Here is a 4,945-nt window from a genome sequence, read left to right as displayed (position 1 = left end):
CATATTTGCAGCTGAGAAATTTTCACTCGCATCAATTGCATACTTCATTGAAGCTGAGGAAGTATATTGGAAAATAAAGTTTGAGGACAAAAGGCAGGTTTTCCTCAAACTGTTGAGGGAAGATCGTGCTTAGGGTCTGAACTTCGTCCTGAAAGCAATGACGAATCAGTAGACTCCTTTCTGAATGTAACTTCCATCATCAGAACTGGGTTTAAGTAAGACGATGGGCAGCTACGTGGACAGTGGAGGGGCTAGAGAGAGACTGGAGGTAGGAAGAAAGGTAGAAAGCTTGCACAACCATGTGGAGGGGAACACTGTGGGTCTTGCCTAGGCAAGTGACCAAGGGACAATGCTGATGCTTGATTTGTCAAATCACCCTGGAAAGCTCCTAATTTCTGACCTTATGTTTTTTCACTGTTCCAACTCCAATTTCATTCTTCCCATGTGTCCCCAAATATCTTTCTGAGCCATGTACAATTTGTACTAAGGTGTAACGCATTTCCCAACATCCGTAAAACTGGGAGAGAGGAATAAAAAACAATTGCATGATTATCATTTCACGATCACAATTAGAATAGATCCTTCCAGCCTGCAATTGGCTTTTGGTTCCCCCCAGCGACATCTTCAGACTTTCATTATAAATGAATAACCTTGGTAACCATGTCACACATTTTCCTGTGGTCTGAAACATATTCAATTAATGAGATGACAACCTTTATTTATCTACAAAATGAGACACCATTAGGTGTTAGCCAAACATACAGAGGTGAGATTGAGACATTGAATCTCAGATTTTAGATGTTTTTCTAAACAACATCTGGATAAAATTAAGGTAAATTCCTGTATTGCTAATGATTTTGATATCACAGTATATACATTATAACTCTGTAGTTGAGTATAAATAATAAACTGTTCAAAGGCTTACTAATATTCAGTGTTCCACTTACAAAAAAATTATATTTATCCAACCCTTTAAAGTTAGATTTGGCCACATGACTCGCTATGGACAAAGAAATTTAGTGGTAAAGGAGTGCATGTCTCTTTCACGTAGAAGTTCAAGAACCAGTGCAATCTTTTGCTGTGCTCTCTCTACCCTCTGCCTTGGCCACTGGTAATACGGACAGTGGCTACACTCTCAGATGAGGTCCGTGGATGAGGATCAAGTGAAATGAAGCAGTGCTTTCAGCATCACCAGAGGGAAATGGATTATGAATGAGAAGTAAAACTTTGTTACTTTATGCTACCCAGACTTGAGGTTGTTCATTCCCACAATATAATCAACCTATCTTGACTGCTAAAATGTGTATATGTCTACTGCACACCTGCATTGTATTTGGAGTCATTTCTACAAGGAAGAAACACTGGGAGGAAAGGTAGTGGGGGTGTAACAAGAAAAAAATTGTCTTTAAATTGTCACTAGAAATAGATGACAATAACCCACTTGTTCCTTTATGTTTAACTATCTACTGCTATAAAACAATCAAATATTTTGTTTTAAGTACTTAGAGAAGGAGGTGGAGGAGTTAGAAGAACAAAATAATAAATGTACAAAGCAATGGAAAGTTCTCCAGATTTTCCAAAAAAAAGTCAGAGGTATAAATGAGCAGAAATGCCTCTAATCATAGAGACAAAGTCACCTGTTGAGTGGTGTGTTCACGACTCCTCATCTGGAATTGGCCTGTGGATGTATCCCCTACCAGCCAGTGCCTTCTCAGAGAACCACTGTGACGCTGGGAATATGGGTGGCGTCTATCAGATCTACCCATCTCCCGTGAGGCAGCCATGGCATAATGGCCAAAGACTGGTTACCACTCAAGAAAGAAGTTTCTGAAGAACTTTTCTCCTAGACACTTGACATCTTATCATGGTAATGTATTCTCTTGCTTAGAAAGAATTTCCTTTGTTTCTCTTGGAGTATTCTTCACAGAGACAGCCTGATGGACATTAAAATGTCTGAAAGAGGATAAAATCAAGACCCGACTTCCCAGTTGCTTTACCTGACTCATTGAACTTGCCTTCAATCGTGTGTGTGTGTGTGCGCATGCGCGTGTGTGTGTATGCGGCTCCAAGAAACTGGCCATAAAGGCATTGACTAACAATATATCAGACAACTGTTTCCAGGGGACTCTGAGGGCTTTTATACTTGTGTTACTTGAGGAGTTTGGCAAGTGTGGTTCAGTGCAATGGGAGATCTAGTTTTGCTTTTTCCCCATATAGGAAGTAACTGTCCCCATAACAAGGGTTATAACACCCTTCTAACACAATTGCTGGAGTAGAATTAATTCTACCTGTAGAAATCAAACTCTTGGTAAAGAGTGCTTAGGTTTTTGGGACAGGTATATTATCTCACAAGGCCATGGTCCCCCTGGTCTGGGGGAAGCAAGTTTCCAAATACTGAATAATTTTTAGAAACCAGTAAAGACTTCTCTTTGAACAAGTACATAAATAAAAACCAAAGGCTTAACTTACTGCTACTTATAAAAATGAGAAAAAGTTTTGGTTTGACCTGGCCTTCGGCATATCAGATGCAGATATTCAGGAACTCTTAGCTGAATTCAGAACACTGAAAAAGGCAGCTGTGCACTATAATTGCTCTAGTCAAAGTTTGGGAAAGGCAGATGTGCACTTTGAACGGACGGCAAATGCCCTGAAGGCTATGAGACGAACGGTGGGGTCCCTCTAGGTAGCTGCCCCATGAGTATCCAGTTTGTCACATCACAGATTGAAAGACAACGAAGACCTGCACAGGGTATAAACAGAGGTGGCATGACTAGAAACAGTGGCTCCGGAGGTTTTGGTGGTGGTGGTGGCACCCAAAGAGGGACCCGTGGAGGCAGCCGAGGGAGAGGCGGAGGCACTGGTAGGAACTCCAAGCAGCAGTTTTCTGCAGAGGAGCTGGATGCACAGCTGGACACCTATAATACAAGACGGACACCAGCTAAACCGCTGATCTGTGTGGAGAAAACCCAGTGCTTCATCTGCTCTCTGGGAGGAGGGGATGGGGACTGGGCTGTGTGGCCAACGACCAGTTTGTTTCTTTTATGTTTTAAGATAGGGTTTAAAAACTCATGTAAGGTTTTTCTTTTTTCTTTTTTCTTTTTAAATTCTGAAACAGACCTATTTTGTACTGAGATATTTTTGGGATAAATTTTACTGGTTGCTGTTGTGGAGAAGGTGGCATTTTCACCTTTGCCATAATAAACTAGAAATGTGTGTAGAAAACAAAAAGAGAAAAAGTGTTAATAGTGTTTGGGGTGTGTGAAGAAATAAACCTATATGCAATCTTTAGCTTATCTAGAACAGAATTTTCCAGGTTATGGATATAATTTGCCTACTAATAACTTCCACGTAGGTGACACACTGGCGTTTGGACTTATATGACCCATTGCACTCTGATCTTCTCTCTGCCAAACTGACTGGATGCCCAGCTACTTCATCAAACATTATTTCTGTGTGTGTCCCTCGAATATTTCCAGAGGAAATTAACATTTGAGTCTGTTGACTGAGTAAAGATCTGCTCTTACCGACGGGGTAGGCATCTTCCGATCCTTTGAGGGCCTGCATAGAGTGTAGAAAAAAATGAAAGAAGTGTGAATTACTGTGTCTTCTAGCCCTGGTACATCTGTCTTATTCTTGGCTTCATAGCACGTGGGTCTCAGGCCTTTGGACTCCCAAACCTACCCAGTGTTCACTTTTTCCTACTATTTAGAAAAATTTGCTTAACTTTTTTCTAAAGTCTAGTACTGCTGCTGGATGAAATCTGCCTTTCCTTTTTGAAAGAAGCCTTTTCTGTGTGATTAGAATTCTGAAACCTCACAATAATTCATCAATAATTCCTCTACTATTTAACTGATAATTTCATCACCTTTTTAAATATTTTCTTTTTTCTCTTTTTAGACTTTTCTAACTTAGATGTTGACTGTGTGGACTATTGTCTTTTCTTACCTGTATATTACTTATTTCAGATTTTTAAAAATTGTTGTTTACTTTTGTATGTGTTTTTATGTCTTCCTTGTTTCTAGGAAGATTGTCACATAACTTTCCTGTTAAAGTTTTCCTTTTTCCCCAATATATTTTTTATTTCTTAGGACAGTTCTATTCTTTCTGAATTCTTATTAAGTTTATGGTTCTATTCTTACAGTATATTTATTTTCAAATATTTACAAGTATTTCCTCCCTCCCTCCCTCTCTCTCCCTCTCCCTCTGTCTCCCTCTGTCTCCCTCTCTCTCTCTCTCTCTCTCTCTCTCTCTCTCTCTCTCTCTGAAAATGTAAAAGATATTTTGTCTTTTCTTCTTGGGAAGTCTTTTATTTCCTTTGGTAGAGGCGGGGCTCAAACCAGGGCTTTATGGCTGCTCACCTCTACCCCCAGCCCCCTTGTGAAAGCTTTTTCCTTCTGAGTTTTTAGCACTTGTTGCTCTGTGTCCTCTCCTTCAGAGAAGTGGCTTCCCTCCAGCACCGAGCAGTCTTGGGCTGCCCTAGCACATTTAAGCAGGCGGCATCAAAGAGCTTGTGCGGAAACTGTGTGGTTGGGCTTTACCCTAGTTTGATCTGGTTGAGCCATTTTGCTGATGAACACACAATCTTACTATCTTTAGATCTTTCCTTCTGAGATGATCACATATTTCAGAGAAGACTCTCCTCATCTCCTCTCTGATGGCTGATCATTGAGCTACCAGAAATCTGGATGCCAAGAAGGGAAATGTGACCGAGAGCCTCAGTGTTCAGTAGGTTAATTTCAATCAGTCCCCCTTTTCAGTATTTCTTCTCTTCTGTCAAGTGATTTTTGTCTCTTTATCCTGTTTTATTGCCCTCCTAAGCTCTCTTCATTGCATGACTCATTTTTAATCTTTTAATTTGTTTATTATAGCTTCTCTAATTAAAATGTGAGGTACGTAGAAACAAGGTTTATTCTCTTTTTCTTCACAGTTGTATTCCCAATGCCTG

The 4,945-nt window shown here is 40.1% G+C and overlaps 1 pseudogene; it reads left to right on the top strand.

Annotated features, from left to right (window-relative positions):
• The first annotated feature begins 223 nt into the window (after positions 1 to 223).
• Positions 224 to 4,548, top strand: LOC102028634 (annotated as a pseudogene).
• The last annotated feature ends 397 nt before the right edge of the window (positions 4,549 to 4,945 follow it).

This window comes from Chinchilla lanigera, unplaced genomic scaffold, assembly GCF_000276665.1.
Source record: "Chinchilla lanigera isolate Chin_1 unplaced genomic scaffold, ChiLan1.0 scaffold00017, whole genome shotgun sequence".
Lineage (NCBI taxonomy): Eukaryota > Metazoa > Chordata > Mammalia > Rodentia > Chinchillidae > Chinchilla > Chinchilla lanigera.
Note: the sequence above shows the minus strand (reverse complement) of the source record. Positions and strands in the feature narration are given on the sequence as shown.